Source organism: Trachemys scripta, chromosome 1 (genome assembly GCF_013100865.1).
Source record: "Trachemys scripta elegans isolate TJP31775 chromosome 1, CAS_Tse_1.0, whole genome shotgun sequence".
Taxonomy (NCBI): Eukaryota; Metazoa; Chordata; order Testudines; family Emydidae; genus Trachemys; species Trachemys scripta.
The window spans coordinates 38283248-38302954 of NC_048298.1; positions in this window are offsets into that span (position 1 = coordinate 38283248).

The following is a 19707-nucleotide window of genomic DNA, read 5'->3' on the forward strand; positions in this document are numbered from 1 at the left end:
GGTAAACAAGTTTTCTCCCAACTCCTTATGATACCCTTTTAGATATCTGAAAACTGCTATCATGTCCCCTCTCAGTCTTCTCTTTTCCAAACTAAACAAACCCAATTCTTTCAGCCTTCCTTAATAGGTCATGTTCTCTAGACCTTTAATCATTCTTGTTGCTCTTCTCTGGACCCTCTCCAATTTCTCCACATCTTTCTTGAAATGCGGTGCCCAGAACTGGTCACAATACTCCAGCTGAGGCCTAACCAGTGCAGAGTAGAGCGGAAGAATGACTTCTCGTGTCTTGCTCACAACACACTTGTTAATACATCCCAGAATCAAGTTTGCTTTTTCGCAACAGCATCACACTGTTGACTCACATTTAGCTTGTGGTCCACTATAACCCCTAGATCCTTCTCTGCCGTACTCCTTCCTAGACAGTCTCTTCCCATTCTGTATGTGTGAATGGGGCATACATACAGGACCGGCTCCAGGCACCAGCGGATCAAGCATGTGCCTGGGGCAGCACATGCTAAGGGGCAGCATTCTGTCCATTCTTGGGGCGGCAGAGTCCGAGCGGGTTTTTATTTTTGCTTCAGCAGTTCAGGCGTTTTTTTTTTTTTTTTTCGCATTGGCAGTTCGGATGGCAGCAGTCTGAGCTGCCTTTTTTTTTTTGGCAGTTCTGGGCAGTGCGGAGAGAAGCCAGAGAGAAGCCGCGGCCCCGCGCCTGCCGGGGACAGAGAACACCAGTGCCTGCAGCCTGCAGCCATGGCGCCCGTGGACACTGTGTTGGGGACCACTGTGTTAGGGACCACTGTGTTAGACAATCCCAACAGGATGAATTAAGGGCTAAATTTTAGTCATGACTCTGGGATAATGATATTTTTTTATACAACTTTTTTTTAAACTGCAGACTAAAAAAGAATAACCTGTGGAAATTACAAGAGTTAATTCTATAAACTGTATGACTATAACACTGATGACTTCTTTACTGACACTAGTGCAATGAAGCTCTTAACTACAGTTTGTGAATTTCCCACAATCACCACCAACCCCTACATTTTACTACGGCACTACTGTTTGCAACCAATTGGTAGTAACTGTATGGGACTCCTATTCCAGAGGGAATGGAACACTCAAACCCCTAAATGTCTGTTACTCCAACTCGATTGGGGGGAAATGAATAATTCTGGGAAATCATAGGAATTTTTAGCATAAGCAATAGACATTGGGAGAGATGGTCAGATTTCAGGTTATAGGGAGTTTTGGATAATTGAGGTTCTGATAACGGAGATTGACACGTACACCATGTGTTTACCACAGTAAGTTAAGAAACAAAGTGGGTGAGGAAATATCTTTTATGGGACCAGCTTCTGTTGGTGAGAGAGGCAAGCTTTCAAGCTTACAGGACCGAAGAAGAGCTCTGTCGAAGCTCAAAGCTTGTCTCTTTCAGCAACAGAAGTTGGTCCAATAAAAGATATTACCTCACCCACTTTGTCTCTCTAATATCCTGGCTACAACAACACTGCATATAGGAAATTCAAAGTCAGAAGTGTGTGGGAATATTTCCTCTCTTTTCTGGTACTTGACTGAAAACCGAGACCAAAAACATCCATTGTAAACATATTTGAATAGGATAGCATGATTCCAGGTCTTTTGGGAATGTGGACACGATTTGGCTAATATTTATATGTACTTTATAATTTTATTTGGTTGAAGCCAGCGGATAAGTTCAGAACATTCAGAACTGATATCTTTAGGCTGACTAGCCTAATTATTAGAGCTGTACGGGAGTCCAGAATCACAAGTTCAAAACCACAGAATGTGGATTACCACCATCATAACCTTTACTGGAGAAGTCAGAGCTGTCACCTGAAGGCAGAAAGGTCTAATAGTTATGGCTATAACTCTATTATGTTTAAGGTTTCAGGCCCAATACTGAAGTATGTTTATTACATTTGATGACCATATAAATGCCTCTCTAATTTGAATTAAACCCCAGACCTTGGACTCTATAGCACAAGTTTTAATCATTAAGACATGTATATATTTATCCTAAGGTTATCTAACTTTGGTTTTTCTTCTACTTATCCAATGGATTTTACAAAATAAGTTAAAAAGCCCCGCAAGTGCTATTAAATAAATTTGCATTCTTGGTGCCTCTTCACCCAAGGAAAGTGACACTGTACCAATCCCCCTCTTGCACAGTGAACACTCTGGCATAGTTCATGGCTACTGGTATAGGTGTCTACAAATTTTACCCTCCTTGTGCCAGCAGGGGCAGCTTGTGCTGTAACCCTAGGGACTCAGCCCCAAGGTAGGGGAGGGAATGTTTGCACTAACTCCCTTCCCTAAAAATATTCAGCTGGGAGAAAGCAACTTTGCCCAGGGTTCCATACAAAATTTGTTGACAGAAACTGCCTGTCAGATGCACAAAGCTGCCTATGGCACATCTCCTGCCAGATAACACCATCCACTTTTGATGCTGCACTCTCTGTCAGCCGGTCCTCTAACAGATTGGAGGTTGTCATCCCCTTGTATCACTGCAATTACCCACAGCCCACTTGCTAATGTTGGCTCTTATCCTACCATAGATTTGGACAGAAGCTGGCATTATCCAAGCTGAGTCAAACCCCTGCTAGCTCCCTGACTCTCTGTCCCCGATTCCACTGTCCCTCTACCACGTGACTGTTAATTCACCATTCTCTTTGTGTCCTCCTCTCTACAACACTCCCATGCCCCTGATTTTAGCCATTTATTTATTTTCTTCAACTACGAGACCTGGATGGCATACTTTCCACAATACAAGGAGTCTACCAAGCCTGCTGTTCACTTAAAAGTAAGCTAGAGGTCAGGCCCAGATCTTGCTCTGGTGATTGAGATTAAAATTTGTTTGAGTATATTTTTTACCAGTCACACATGTGAAACTGTTTGGCTGCATGTAAATTTGGCTAAAATGGGGTTGCATGAGTGGAAGGGATTGCAAAATGTAGCTTGGCACATACAGGGGGATGAAGGTACAAACCCTTTTCATTGTCATATGCTAAAAGCATAGCTAGAAGTTTTAAACTCAGGATTCAGAGTAAGGAAGGGATTTGCAATGGAGTTTCCTTGCCCACAGCAGTAAGCCTCTGAATTTTCTTTTTTACAACACAGAATCCAGCTCTTTATTTTGCAGAGGAGGAATGGGGTTCAGGTCCAATCTTTCTTTCTTTCCTTGCACTTTCACAGAGTTTAGGTTATTTTTATTTCTCAGTTGCAATATAGCAGGTTGTCTGTTTGAAGGCCCAAAGTCCAGACAAAGATGTCCTGGACACTTTCAATAAAAGTGTAAAGTACCATTTAGTACAGTGTATTAGTGCCCTTGGTGGATTAGGGGGCCTTGTGGTTAGCAGACCTAGTGGCTCCTCCCGGTGAGTATGTCTTACAGTCCTGGTCCTCCTTTACTCAGAGGTGTGGTGAGGTGGGCAGGTGTGTTGGGGTCCCTTATGTAGTAGGGGCAGTGGTAGAGAAGCCCAGGCCTACCCACTCCACTGGGCTCTGACCCAGGGCCCTAGGAAGGCCAAGAGTGTCTGGCACCTGAAGATGTCCTCTGAGTTACTCTCCCTGGCTCACTTCCTACTGCTGCTGTTCTCTCCCAGCACCAGGGAAGGTGAAAAGAAAAAGGTAACCAAACCATCAGCCCCAACAAGGCTTAGCATATAGCCTTATTCCCTCATGGAGACTTCTCTTGAACCCTTGTTGGGACCCTTCAGGGTAGGTCTGTCCTCCTCACCAGTCTTCCTCCTTCTGAGCTAGATTGCTCCCTTTTCAAGTTGGAGCAGGCTCTGCAGAGCTGGAAGGGCAAGTCTACCTGGGTGCAGTAATGTCCTTTAACCTGTTCCAGCCCAGTGTGGGGTTTGTATACCCCATCACATACAGCATCAGACTATGTAACAGAATGTACGCATATAAAAATGCAGATCAAGCGGTGAATATTTTGTAGGTGTAAGTTATGGTGAGATAATTTCCTTTCCTTGGATACCTCTTGTACCAGCTATCTTCCAAAAATCAAATAGAATGCAGAGGGCCACCTCCACATCAGTGGAGCTATGCTAATTTATGCCAATTGAAAAACTGGCTCAGAATAACTGAGATGAAAATCCTTTACCTAGTCTACACATTACTTAAAGATGACCTGCAAAGGGAAAAATTGGACCTGGGCCATTTTTGCTTCTTTATGACTGTTAAAGAAAGCCTGAAATGTCTTTCTCTCTCTCTCTTTTTTGTATTATTTATTAAGAAAAAGGCTTTAATTTCTGCTTACAACTTGGGTAGCTGGGAAAGCCCTATAGAGACCAGCGAACAAACAAAGTTATATTGTGGGGTTGAGACTGAAAATTGAGCAGTTGAGTGGGGAAAGGATTTTTAATCTGACTATTTAAAACTGTTTTTATTAACACCTAGTTACTTATCTCCACTGATGAATGATTATTTTGGATAAAGATACAAGACTGCCAACCCTTCAAGTAGGGTTTGAGAGCTTTGAAATCCCCAGGAAGCTCCTCCAGCATAACCAAGCAACATGAGATTTCTGTTATTTGCATGTTAAAACCAAGCAGGATTTAAAAACAAAACACCTTTCAGGGCTTCTTTAACACATTGTAATAAAACAATAAGGGGAACAAACACAATTTAAAAAATCTCTTTTGTATGTCACCTTTGAGGTTCCAACATCAAGCTAAGAAATCATTTGAAGAGAAGCAGAGTAAATCACAATTATTTGCTAGCTATTTGATTTATTTTTGGGTAGCTGCGTATCCTTCTAGTTTGCATGAGCATATAATAAGGGCATTACAGACAGTTGCACAGGTCAATTCTTTAAGAAAACTATCTTCTGAAACAGTCTAGTTCAGCACGACAAGAAGGGATGCCAGAAAACGCTAAGAGACATCTAAAGGAAATCGAAAGAAAACCTTTTTTTTTTTAAGAGGATGAAAACAATAGCGCGAAATAAACCACATTTACCAGAATCAAAGAGAAGAGAATCAAAGAACTTGATCTTAGCTGGCTGCAACAAGGAGTGAATTACTAAAACATTAAACCTTTTTTGGCACAACAATATCACTGCCAATCATCAAAAAGGAGTAACAGCACATGTAATCAAGGAACATTAAGCATAGCAAAGGATTATTCACATTGAGTGGGAGGATTAAAAAGAAGTCCTTCTGATTCTCAAGGGCATTTTTCACTGGAGTGTTAAAAGATTCAAACTTGGCCTGTTCAGTTATGATCCTGATAAAGTCAGCCTTGACTTGTCTCAGTCTATTCCATCAGCCATGAATGATTCTTCCCCTGATCTATTCTGCGCTTCTTTGACACATGCTGGCTTACTTTAAAAGGAAAGAAGAACTAGCACACTCCCTTGTCCTATCCTTTTTTATTTAACATACGTGCATCTCATGTCTCTACTTTCCTTCATGAATAAAGAGCTTGCCCACAGCTCCTTTGGCTGCTGGGCTGGTGCTGGATGCAGAATGTGAAGTCAGTCAAGAGGAGTTGCATAAGGCAGGGACGAAGCACCTTGAAACCCTTCTCCAACTAAGACAAATGGTACGTGCAACATTAGAATGAATCTATTCAGAGTGAATAGTACAGTAATGGTACCCACCATTAACCCCTACACAGAAGAATGATCTTGCAATGTACATGCTAATTTGGAATGATAGCATTAATTGCTCAGTCCCCCAATTCTGAAAAGCATTCTGAGTCGGCGGTTCCCTGGTTCCCTTCCTGAGACTTAGTCCATATGGGGATTGTTGAAATATCCCAATATTGTTGCATTTTTACCTTTGTACCTTTCTAATTTTTCTGAGCATTTCACGATCACTGTCACCATCTTGGTCAGATCATCAGTAGTACATTCCTACTGCCATATTCTTATTGTTCAAGCATGGAATTTTTATCCACAGAGATTCTATGGTAAAATTTGATTCATTTAAGATTTTTACTTTATTTGACTCTATGCTTTTTTTCGCATATAGCCACTCTCCCACTGACACATCCTACTTTGTCATTCCTATATATTTTGCATACTGGTAATGCCACATCCCATTGATTATCCTCATTCTACCAAGTTTCCACAATGCCTATTATATCAATATTCTCATTTCATGTCAGGCAGTCTAGTTCATGCAATCATTCCATGCCTCAGTTTCCCCATCTGTAAAATGGGGATAATGATATTGACTTCCTTTGTAAAGCACATTGAGATCCACTGACAAAAAGTGCTAAAGAAGAGCTAGGTATTATTGTGTTACATTATTAGTCACTATTTTATATGAGACATATAAATCAGTTTTGAGAACATGAATTAAAGCAATATTTTTCTATATTCATTTTGTAGGTAGATTGTACAGGAGAAAAAAGCCCACCGTGTACTGAACTGAACATCTGAACGCTGTAAGAAGATGACAATTTAAGTTGTAATTTTGTAAGTGTCTCTAATTGTTACTCAAACCATTTTGATTTTCCATGATAGATTTGATTGTAGGCAATTTGAATAACTTACCTGTAAAAATTAATCCTGATAAGTTTTTTTTTTGTCAAACCTAGGTAGGCAACAGGGACATATAATAAAAACAGAAAAATATTTATGTGGAAGGATGCCTTTTTTAAAAGGAAATTATGTAAAATAAATTATTTTAAGTTGCAAGTTTTGATTTGTATGGTAGAAAAACCTCAAATGTTTCACTGTGTAATCACTGAGATAAAGATGAGAACACACTCTTCAAACTGATGCAAAAGTATGCCTGGCTGAAACAAGGCAGCAGCCACTGGAGCCAAGAGTCTAATTGCAAGGCTAAAATAGAGGCTGATGCCTAGATTCTAATTGCAGGGCAGCAATGGAGGGCCAGCAGCGGAAGGTGCTGGATTTCATCAATATTCATCCTCCCTCTCAGACTAATGAACATCAGGAGGAGCTCCGCTAAATCAAAGGAACTAAACTGCTGTAAAATGGGTGTGAAAAGAGAGTTGGGTACAATTATTCTAACTGCATGGATGGGGAAGTGGAAAGCAGCAGAAGGCTTTATTACATGGAGAAACAAGAAAGTCTTGGCTCCAGTTGCATGGTTTATGTGGAGATGACAAGCAGCCAAGGTCTAGGCTATAATCATGTGGTTTATTGGGCAAGAAGAAGCTAAGACTTGGTTCTAATTTCAGATATTCATGTATCTACTGAAGAGCATTGTGATTACTTCAAATGAACAAGCTAGTGCAGTCAGGGCTGGCTCTACCTTTTTTGCTGCCCCAAGCGGTGAAGCAAAGGAAACAAATAAACAAAAAAAAAGTGGCCGCAGCAGTGCTGCCAAAGAAGAAGAAATGAAGACGCTGCCGCCAAACTGCTGCCGAAGAATAAAAGAAAGAAGAAGCTGCTGCCGAACTGCCGCCTAGGAAGAAAAAAAGAAAAAGCTGCTGCCAAAGTTCCGCCGAAGAAGGGGGAAAAAAAAAGTCAGAGCACCGCCCCAAGAACAGATGGAGTGCTGCCCCTTCAGATTTGCCACCCCAGGCACCTGCTTCCTTGGCTGGTGCCTAGAGCCAACCCTGAGTGCAGTAGGAAGTTTCTCTCAGTACACAGTGCTTGCAATCATATCTGAGATTATAATCAAGCCCTTAAAATGAACCTAAAAAGCCAAAGAAATGAATATGGAGTGTTGTTGTAGCTGTGTTGGTCAGAGGATATTAGAAAGATAAGGTGGGTGAAGTAATATTTTTTATTGGACCAACTTCTGTTAGTGAGAGAGGAGCTTACACAGAGCTCATCTTCAGGTCTGAAGAAGAGTTCTGTATGGCTCAAAAGCTTGTCTCTTTCACCAACAGAAGCTGGTCTAATAAAAGATATTATCTCACCCACCTTGTCTCTGTAAAGAAAGAAATGTCAGATAAAGAGGACTGGAATTAATGCGGACACTGTGCATAAAATTATCCTAAAATGAAGTTAGTTATCTTAAGGTTGTCTATAACACCAAACGCTCTAGCATCTAAGGGCTTGCCATGTTAATTATGTCAGCACAGTGAGGTCTTAGTGTTGTTTTCAGTTTTCCCTTTTCTGTGGTTATGGAAAGCTCTGTTTAGGGTCTATTTTTTTCCTCTTGCATTTGTTAATCTCATTCCAGTTATTGTGGAAAAAGAGGAAGGTCTTGCAGTGTATCTTGAAGCCAGACTCCATTATACTGAATTACAGTAATCCTGTCTGGAGGTGACAAATGCATGGATCTTTACAGCCTGGTCCTTGTCCAGGAGGAAGAGGTAGAGTTTCATAGCAAGTTGCAGGTGAAAGGCATTTTTTGCCACAGGCATTCTGTAAACAGTGTGGCACCGCCCACAGTGCTGCCCAATGATCAGGCATGAGTTTCTAGCTCTCCCTTCCTGCACTGAGATAGCGGGGGCTGGGACTTCGAATAATCAAGGTCTGCTCTAGTAGGCCTCAGGCAAAGGCCCCCCTTGTTGTGCTATCTGCTGGGTGGGATAGGGGAGCCCAGGCCCACCCTCTCCACCAACTGCCGATCCAGGGTCCAACAGTGGGTAGCTACAATTGGCCATGGCGTATCAGGCCTCCATCCTCCCTGGACCACTTCCTATCTCAGACCCTGCCAATTGCACCAGCATAAAACCCTTCTTTTGAGTCTCTGACCTGCACATCCTGTCACTTCTCTTTTGTAGGTTTTCCTTGGGTCCATGCAGGGAGACCTCAGGCAAGGTGCCCCTAGGGAAATACTTTGACCCACAGACCGCATTTGTTCCCTTCCACTTCCTGCCCCTCTTCTGAGCTGCTCTTCTCCTTTTTTTTAAGCTCTGCCTGCAGGTGTGGCTGAGTGGGCTATGAGCTGCTCTTTAATCTCCTACTCTCCAGTGTGTAATTTGTAAACGGTCCCATCACACATTTCCTTACTATTACTATTCAGTGATGGAGTTAAACAGGACTGCTTAGACTCCTGCACTTTAACAAATTGAGCGGTGGGATGGAGGGAGGTTGATGCCTTTGATGGAAGGGGAGGACAGTGTTCCAGCAAGTTCTCCAAAGCATTTTCTTCCTTCTGACCAGTACCACTTCAGTTTTGCCTGCATTGAATTTAAGACAGCCGCTCTTCACCTGGGATCTGATCTCCTGTAGGCAATCTGACATCTTAGCAGTGACTTTGATTGCATCTGTGGACAATGAGAGAGACCTTGTTATAATGCTGTCTCATTATCTTGCCAAATAGACTCATATAGATGTTTGCAAAGAAGGGGATACAACATGAGTGTTGGATCTCCAGGATCCTTGAGGAAGAGGAGCAATTACCACTCTCTGGTTCCTGTTGGAAAGGAATGATAGAGCAGCTTATGTGCTACACCACCAAATCCAGCTACATGTATGTCCCAAAGTGGACTTACCTCCTTTTTGAGTATCATTAGTTCGTAACACCAGTATTAATTTGTTTGAAGTTATTTCATAACTTCAACAGTGGCACTAGTACAATAAGGTATTTAATAGTATAATATTCTGCTGCGTGGACTGAAAATTGGCTGACTATACACAAAAGTTTATGTAAACAAGTTGAAGGATCATAAACCAGGGGTTATAATAAATTGGCAACTGGAATGTAAACAAAAGATTTTGTTAAAAGGCAAAGTATCAGACTGAGCAAAAATATCTAGTGGAGGAATATCCTTATTCATGAAGTAGAAGAGGGAATAAACAGAACATTAATAAAACTCAGAGATAATATAAATTAGGAGGATTTGCAAATATCAATGAAGACAGAGAAATAATAAAAAGAAACCTAGAGAAGTTAGGAGCAGAGGCCCAAAATACAAGAGCAACCACTGGATGGATAGAAACTGGTATTGCCTGCCCTGCAGATTGTGGCTTTAAAGCACAACTGAAACCTTTATGTTTATTTATATTTATAAAGTATTAGATCCATATATGAGAGAACATCTATAGTTAATGTCGCCTAACACTTTCCATTATAAGCCCTTTTTCAGTTGCTTATCACTTTGCCAAACTTTTACTGTTGAGGCTGAAATTTTCCCTGCTTGCTGTTTGCTTCAGGCTAAAATTATTAGGAAAGTTTCATTGATAACAATTAAGCCATTTCAGAAATGAGGTAAAGATATGTAGTTTTGACAATCTTAAATTTTCTCCAAAACATTTTTGAGTAGAGCTCTAGTGTCTCAGGGCTTTGGAGCAGGAAGTAGAGATTCATAGAGTTTAAGGGAGCATCAGATCACCTAGCCTGACCTCCTGTATGTTGCAGGCCATTACGTTTCACCCAGTAAGTCCTATATTGAGCTACAGTGACCAGATAGCAAGTGTGAAAAATCAGGATGGGGGTGGTGATGGGTAATAGGCACCTATATAAGAAAAAGCCCCAAATATCAGGACTGTCCCTATAAAATAGGGACATCTGGTCACCTTAATTGAGCCCATTTGTTTTTGGCTCAAGCATATTTTCCAGAAAGGCATTCAATCTGGATTCAAAGACCTCAAGAGATGGGGAATCTACCACTTCCCTTGGTGTTTGTGCCAATGGTTAATAACCTTCAGTGTTAAAAAATTGTGCCTGATTTATAATTTGAATGGTCTGAGTTCAACTTCCAGCCATTGGTTCTTGTTATGCCTTTCTCTGCTAGATTAAAGAGCCCTTTGGTTCCCAGTATTTTCTCCCCATGAAGGTACTTATACATTGTAACTAAGTCTTTTCTCAGTCTTCTTTTTGATAAGCTAAATAAATTGAGCTCTTTAAGTCTCTCACTGAAGATCATTTTCTCCAACCATCAAATCATTTTTGTGGCTCTTTTCTGCACCCTCTCCAATTTTTCAACATCCTTTTAAAAATGTGGTGACAAGAACCGGACATAGTATTCCAGTATTGGTCTCACCAAGGCTATTCAGAGGTAAAATCATTCCATTCGTGTCTGGATTAACCAATGTGCACTTGGTGTATTTGCACAGGGCCCTCATTTTACAGGGGACCCCGATCACCAGTGAGGGGAAACACCCCAACCCAGGACTAGGAAAGGGTGGGGGCCCCGTCTGCATGCTGTGCAATGAGACAGTGGGCCAGGGGGAAGTTGGCCCAACCACTGTAGGTTGAGTGTGAGGTGGTTTTGCTCTCTAATGACCCCCTGCAGACAGAGAAAGTGGGCCCCAACTGTCATAGTGCACAATTAAAATTCTTTAATTTAGCCTTTCTCCCTACCCTTGCTCACACTGTTCCCCAATTTATACATCCAAAGATTGCATTGGCCCTTTTTGCCATGGCATCACACAGTTCTTAAGACACTTAATGTGTGATTTTTAAATAATGTATAGTAGAAATTTTCAATCAGAATGTTGTGAGGTAATAAGTCAAACATTTTACAAAAGTCTTAGTGTAGAAAATATCATCTATGCAGTTGCCTTTATCAACCAAACTTGTAATATCATCAAAGAATGAAATCAGGTTTGTTTGACAAGAGCAATTTATCCATAAAATCATGTTGACTCTCTTCTAATTATATTCCTATCTTTTAGTTCATTATCAAGTGAATCCTATATCAGATTTTCCATTATTTTGCTCAGAACTGATATAAGGCTAACTAGTCTATAGTTATTCAGGTCATCCCAGCTGCCCTTTTTGAATAGTGGCAGAAACTGCATTCTTCCAGTCTTCTGGAATTTCCCCCGATATTCCAAGATTGATTAACCATTAACATGAGTGGGCCAGAGATCTCCTCAGCCAACTCTTTCAGGACTCTTGGGTGCAAGTTATCCAAGCCTGCTGATTTAAAAAGGTTTATCCCTAGTAGATATTGTCTAACACTTTCCTCAGTTACTACTGGACTAGAAAGTACTTAATCTTCTTGTGATATGAATACATCATCCTGCTTCTCTCCAAAAATAGAACATAAATATATATTGACCACATCTGCCTTTTCTGTATTATTAACAATTTTACCATCCCAATTTAGTAGTGGGCCTATTATACCATTGCTAGCATTTATTTTAGTTCTAATATACTTTAAAAAAATCTTCTTTGTTCTTAGCCCTGCCAGATATGCATTTTTACCTGATGTCCTTCCCTTATCAATTTTCTCTATTTCATGACTTCTAATTTATACTAACTGAGAGCTATTTCCCCCCTTTTGCATTTGTTATATATATATTTTTTATTTCTAATTGCTGCCTTTACTTCGCCCCTGAACCAGTGTGAACTCTTAGCCAAGGTTGTCCTCTTTCTTGATTATGGAACTGTGGCTTTTTAGCTATCTAGTAAATTCTTCTCAAAGAACTCCCAATTTTCATTACATTTTTCTGTCTAAATTTTTCCTTCTAATCAATGTTGCTTATATTTTTCCTCAACTTTTCAAAATTAGCCCTTTGAAAGCACCAAATATATATATTATTGATTGGGACTATCCTTTGTTTGCCCGTATTGAATGGAATCATGTCGTGATCACTGGTTCATAGGTGACCACCAACTTCTAGTCCAGTGATTAATTCATCGTTATCCATCAAAATGAGGCCCAAAATAGTTTTACCTCATGTTGGATGCAATAACCTTTGTGTTAAAAATTTTCATCTCTAATTCAGCAGAGAGTTGTTCTTTGGCCGTCCATATTAAACAAAATCCAGATTTGGTTAATTTGTAAGTCTTTGAAAATTGTTATTTGCCCATGTTCAGTAGAGCTTATTAAATACTTGCTGCTAAAATCTCTGGACATGCTATTTGCATTAGGCGTGCTTCAGCCCCAGAGATCTCTCTATATGTGCAATGAAGTAAGCATGGCCTCAGCCTTCACTGAGCCTACGTTAGAGCTCTGGTTGGGATGAGAAAGAATGCAAACCTTCCCTGCACCTTCGGCTAAGAGAAAATGCACTGGGCTGAAAGCCAGGAGGAGACTTTGAATTCTAGTCTCAGCTCTTCCACTGAATGGTGTTAATTCTGTTCACTTCATAGCCCTTATTCAGTATTGCCAATCCCAAGAGTGACTTAAAAACCATGAACTTTAAAAATTAATAATTTTAGGGTTCTTTTTATTTGCGTTTTTGGTTTTAAGTCTATAGGCTCAAGTTTCCAAGCTTTTCTCCACAACCATGAGGTCGAGAAACACTTGCCTTTCTTAATGAAAGCTGAGATTCTCAGGTAATAAACTGATTCCGTCAGGTGAACGCCCCCTTCCCAAATCATAAGACTTGTGATTAAAATTATGAGTGTTGGCAAAACTACTTAGTATTGAGCATGATCCCATATCTTAGTGTATTTCAGAAAGAATGTAGGAATGTACTCTATCTGTGCCGACTGTTGACACTACACAGCTGCTCAGAAAAGACACCAACCCCTTCTTCCCCCATAACATTTCATAAAAATTAAAATACTGAAATATTTTGGCCACAATCTGAAATATTTCAATTCAGAAATGATGCTGCAGTGCCTCATAGGAATTGTAGTTCAAGTGCCTCATGCATAGGCTGGGCATCATGGGAAATGTAGTCTAGCTAGGAGATGTAGTCATACAGAGGAGAGTAAGGACATGAGGCAACCAAACTTTAATACCTGTGAGGCCCTCAGGCAGCATAGTCAAATAAAAATATTTCAGGTTTGGGGTGTTATTTTTTTCAATGAAAAACCAAAAATTTCCACTGAGATTGGGATATTTCAGGGGAAAAAATCTGTAATCAAAAATCTTATTTTCCTTCAAAAAAGCATTCTCATGGAAAGTTTTTGGCTAGCGTTAAGCCACTACACCACACTGCTCTCAACAATGAGGAATGGGACCCAGTATTGCTAAATCCCATCATTTTTCTGCTGTCTAGCAAATAGTTGTACTGTCAAAATATGTGTTGCATCCCCTTCTCATCCACATAAGGTTTAATAGCCTACTACAACTAGTGTTTCTTCTTGATCTTCTATATAAATGTCTCTATTGTGCATCTAAAGGTTCTGGGTTCCAGCTCTATTGATGATCCATATGGGGGGCGGGGATCAATGTGGTTCCACTTGATTAAATTTTGGGGTTGGGGCAGTTTTCTTTTTTTTTTCTTTTTTTTTAAACCAAGCAAATGACAAGCAACTTTGTTATAAGAATATTAAAATTGCTAAGCTATGCACTCAGAAGATAGGAAATGCTATAATTAAGGTTGTTTGTGCAGTTGTATATTTTACTTTTCCTGTTGGCTGCTAGAATTTTTACCACTTAGATCCTCTGTGAACCCTCTTTATTCATTTCCACAAATATGGGCTCTCTTTGTCTTGATTTTTCTTGAGAAAAAAATCTTGTATGGATGGTTCAGCTACAGTGTTAGCTTTAGGTATGAGTTAAAGATATTATCTCTGCAGTACTGGTTATGTTACTGAGGGATGAAAGCCTTCAATCTCTAAAACACTTAGAGCTCTTGTGGTTAGCATCCAGGCTGCAGAAAAAACAGAAACTGACTGATAGACCTGAAAAGCCTTCTGTGCAACCAAAACATTAATGATTTTCCTACTTTTACTTACTATTGCCTTTGTTTGCCTTTGTTTGGCTAGTGGTTCTATAGTGGTTCTGAACCAGTTGAGAAAAGTTAATGTCTGGTTCCTTATGAATAAATGTCCCACTCTGTCTCTCTCGTTCTACTCTCATCACTTTATTACGGACATTGAACATAAATGTCATTAGCAAAATTGAGCCCGAAGTTTGGGTGGCCATATCCCCTGTATGAAGGATTATTCAAAAACACGCTAAGCTGAATCATGGTAAGTGTCCTAGATCTTCTCTTTCCTCTCTGACAGGTTTTTCTGAATGGGGATAAAATATGACCCAATAACAGAAGCCACCGTCCCTCATCCCAATCTTAGTTAAAGAACTGATGCACAGTCCTCTTCTTCTGTCCCTACACAGATGGAATCTCAAGTTCATTGCTTCTTCATGCATCTTTCGGCAATCCATGTATATCTAGGAACAGCAACAGCAGTTACATCCCATCCAATACAAGCACAGACACTGGATTTAGCACTTACTTATCATGTGTCTGTGGCACATAATAGTTTAGTCTCCTGTGGGCTGTAATACTGTGGTCTAATTTGGGTTGTTGGGTTTGGTGTGCAGATGCTGGGTGATGTTAGTGTCCTGTGATATACAGGAGGGCAGACTAGATGATCTGGTTGAACCTTCTGGCCTTGAACTCTATGACTTATACCACTAACAAATATAGCATTGCATTATTGCTCGCCTACGAAGCTGAAAGCAGTGCTGATAATTCCTGCACCCAAGTGTCAACGTGTTTTAACATTACATGTTAAGTCATGTATCAGAAAGAACACTAAGGGTATGTCTACACTACGGGATTAATCCGAATTTATATAATTCGAATTTGGGAAACAGATTGTATAAAGTCGAAATGTATGCGGCCACACTAAGCACATTAATTCGGCGGTGTGCGTCCAAGTACCGGGGCTAGCGTCGATTTCTGCAGCGTTGCACTGTGGGTAGCTATCCCATAGCTATCCCATAGTTCCCGCAGTCTCCCGCGCCCATTGGAATTCTGGGTTGAGATCCCAGTGCCTGATGGGACAAAAAACATCGTCGCAGGTGGTTCTGGGTACAGCCTCACCTCCTCCCTCCCTCCCTCCTTCCCTGCATGAAAGCAACGGACGGCAGACAACCATTTCGTGCCTTTTTTCCTGGGTGAACACTGCAGACTCCATACCACGGCAAGCATGGAGCCCGCTCAGCTCAAGACAGCAGTCATGAACATTGTAAACACCTCGCGTGTTCTTGTGGAGTTTATGCTGAGCCAGGACCAGAAAAACGAGGCGAGGAGGCAGCGGCGGCGGCAGCGCAGCGACAAGCATGATGAGGACATGGACATGGACACGGACACAGAATTCTGTGAAACCACGGTACCCGGTGCTTTGGAGATCATGTTGTTAATGGGGCAGGTTCTATCCATGGAACGCCGATTCTGGGCAAGGGAAACAAGCACAGACTGGTGGGACCGCATAGTGTTGCAGGTGTGGGATGATTCCCAGTGGCTGCGGAACTTTCGCATGCGTAAGGGCACTTTCATGGAACTTTGTGACTTGCTGTCCCCTGCCCTGAAACGCCAGAATACCAAGATGAGAGCAGCCCTCACAGTTGAGAAGCGCGTGGTGATAGCCCTGTGGAAGCTTGCAACGCCAGACAGCTACCGGTCAGTCGGGAATCAATTTGGAGTGGGCAAATCTACTGTGGGGGCTGCTGTGATGCAAGTAGCCAAAGCAATCACTCAGGTGCTGCTACGAAAGTTAATGACTCTGGGATAGTGACTCAGGCCATAGTGGATGGCTTCGCTGCAATGGGATTCCCTAACTGTGGTGGGGCGATAGATGGAACCCATATCCCTATCTTGGCACCGGAGCACCAAGCCACCGAATACATAAACCGCAAGGGGTACTTTTCAATGGTGCTGCAAGCACTTGTGGATCACAAGGGACGTTTCACCAACATCAACGCGGGCTGGGCGGGAAGGGTTCATGACGGTGGCGTCTTCAGGAACACTACTCTGTTTAAAGGGCTGCAGCAAGGGACTTACTTTCCAGACCAGAAAATAACCGTTGGGGATGTTGAAATGCCAATAGTTATTCTTGGGGACCCAGCCTACCCCTTAATGCCATGGCTCATGAAGCCATACACAGGCAGCCTGGACAGGAGTCAGGAGCTGTTCAACTACAGGCTGAGCAAGTGCAGAATGGTGGTAGAATGTGCATTTGGCCGTTTAAAAGGTCGCTGGCATTCATTATTGACTCGCTCTGACCTCAGCCAAAGAAATCTCCCCATTGTTATTTCTGCTTGCTGTGCGCTCCACAATCTCTGTGAAAGTAAGGGGGAGACCTTTATGGCGGGGTGGGAGGCTGAGTCAAATCGCCTGGCTGCTGATTACGCGCAGCCAGACACCAGGGTGATTAGAAGAGCACACCAGGAAGCGCAGTGCATCAGAGAAGCTTTGAAAACCAGTTTCATGACTGGCCAGGCTACAGTGTGAAATATCTGTTTGTTTCTCCTTCATGAAAACCTGCCCCCTTTATTGACTCATTTTCTGTAAGGAACCCACCCTCCCACTTCCCCCAGCTTGCTTTCAAACCAAATAAAGTCACTATCATTTAAAAATCATTTATTCTTTATTAATAGATTAGAAAAAGAGGGAGGGAACCCGGGTGGGATTTGGGAGGAGGATCGGTGGGAAGGAAAAGGCCACTAAAAAAAGGTTAAAAAAATGACAGCCTTTTGCTTGGGCTGTCCACTGGGGTGGAATGGGAAGGTGTACGGAGCCTCCCCCCCCCGCGTTCTTACACGTCTGGGTGAGGAGGATATGGAACATGGGGTGGGGAGAGGGGGGTACAGGGGCTGTAGCGGCAGTCTGTTTTCCTGCAGCCGTTCCTGAAGCTCCACCAGACGCCGGAGCATGTCTGTTTGCTCACGCAGCAGCCCCAGCGTTGCATCCTGCCTCCTCTGATCTTCCTGCCGCCACCTCTCATCTCGAGCGTCTCTCCTCTCCTCACGTTGGTCCCTCCTGTCCTCACGTTGGTCCCTCATGTCCTCACGTTGGTCCCTCCTGTCCTCACGTTCACTGGCTTATTTCCTATACTTTGAAACCGTTTCCTTCCACTCATTCAGATGAGCTCTGTCACTGCGGCTGGATTCCATAATTTCTGCAAACATCTCGTCTCGCGTCTTCTTTTTACGACGCCTTATCTGTGATAGCCTTCGGGATGGAGGAGGGAGGCTTGAGGAATTTGCAGCTGCTGTAGGGAGGGGAAAAAAGAGAGAATTGTTTAAAAAGATACATTTTGCAGAACAATGCTTATACTCTTTCACGGTGACCAACACTATTCACATTACATAGCACATGTGATTTCTGTGCAAGGTCGCATTTTGCCTCTTAATACTGAGTGCCTGTGGCTTTGCTGCTAGAGATCACAGGTCCGGGCAACAGAATTCGGCTTGCATGCGGCCATGGTAAGCCATTGTCTTACGGCTTCTGCGCCCTCCTTTCCCACATACCAAGCAAAGCCCGTAGAGTGCTGAGGTTTTTCTGTTAACATTCAGCAGCAGCAGAAAACAAACTAACCACCCCACACCCCCCCCTCCCGCCATGAATTCTCTGGGATGATCGCTGTACCCCTCCCCCCACCGCGTGGCTGGTATCAGGGAAGATCCCTGCAGGAACAAAACTAACCCCCCCCCCGCCACCCCCCTCCCGCCATAAATTCTCTGGGATGATCACAGTACCCCTCCCCCCACCACGTGGCTGGTAACAGGGAAGATCCCTGCTAGCCAAACGCGAAAAGCTCAGGGCCAATTTCCCATCTGCGCTTGGCTAACTGCAGGGAAGGATTTATTTTCAGCCACAGGCAAACAGCCCAGTAGGAACGGCCACCTCTGTCCCCTTAATTAAGTTCCCGTATTTCAACCAGGTTACCATGAGTGATATCACTCTCCTGAGGATTACACAACAAGATAAAGAACGGATGTTGCTTGAATGCCAGCAAACACCGGGACCATACGCTGCCAGGCTTTGTCAGGCAATGATACCAGATTACTTGCTGCAAGCATGGCGTGGTCAAATGTCCTACCATGGAGGACGGAATAAGGATGCACTGCCCAGAAACCTTGTGGCAAGGCTTTTGGAGTACCTCCAGGAGAGCTTCATGGAGATGTCCCTGGAGGATTTCCGCTCCATCCCCAGACACATTAACAGACTTTTCCAGTAGCTGAACTGACCGCGAATGCATCCCAAGTCCTCAGGGCAAAGTAATCATTAAAAACCGTTTGCTTTTAAAACAAGTTTTATATTTTAAAAGGTAAACTCACCTGAGGTCCTTCCATGGGGTCAGGGTCTTGGATACTGGCTTGGGAGGGTTGGGAGGGTACTTCAGTCAGGCTGAGAAAAAGATCCTGGCTGTTGGGGAGAACAGAGTGCTGTGTGCTCTCTGCAAGCTCCTCCTCCTCCTCCTCCTCCTCCTCCTCCTCCTCCTCCTCTCCCCCATCAGCAGAATCCTCAGGTGTAGCTGATGAGACTATCCCCGACCCGGAATCCACGATCACAGGTGGGGTAGTGGTGGCGGCCACCCCTAGAATTGCATGTAGCTCGGCGTAGAAGCGGCATGTCCGCGGCTCTGACCCAGAGCGACCGTTTGCCTCCTTTGTTTTTTGATAGGCTTGTCTGTGCTCCTTGACTTTCACGCAGCACTGATCTGAGTCCCTATTGTGGCCTCTCTCCATCATGCCCTTGGAGATTTTTTCAAAAGTTTTGGCATTTCGTCTTTTAGAACAAAGTTCTGCTAGCACTGAATCCTCTCCCCATATAGCGATCAGATCCAGTACCTCCCTCACGGTCCAGGCTGGTGCTCTTTTTCGATTATCGGCCTGCATGGTTACCTGTGCTGATGAGCTATCTGTGGTCACCTGTGCTCTCCACGCTGGGCAAACAGGAAATGAAATTCAAATGTTCGTGGGGCTTTTCCTGTCTACCTGGCCAGTGCATCCGAGTTTAGATTGCTGTCCAGAGCGGTCACAATGATGCACTGTGGGATAGCTCCCGGAGGCCAATACCATCAAATTGCGGCCACACTATCCCTAATTCGAAATGTTAAAATTGATTTTGGCGCTACTCCGCTCGTCGGGGTGGAGTACAGAAATCGATTTAAAGGGCCCTTTATTTTGAAATAAATGGCGTCGTTGTGTGGACGGTTGCAG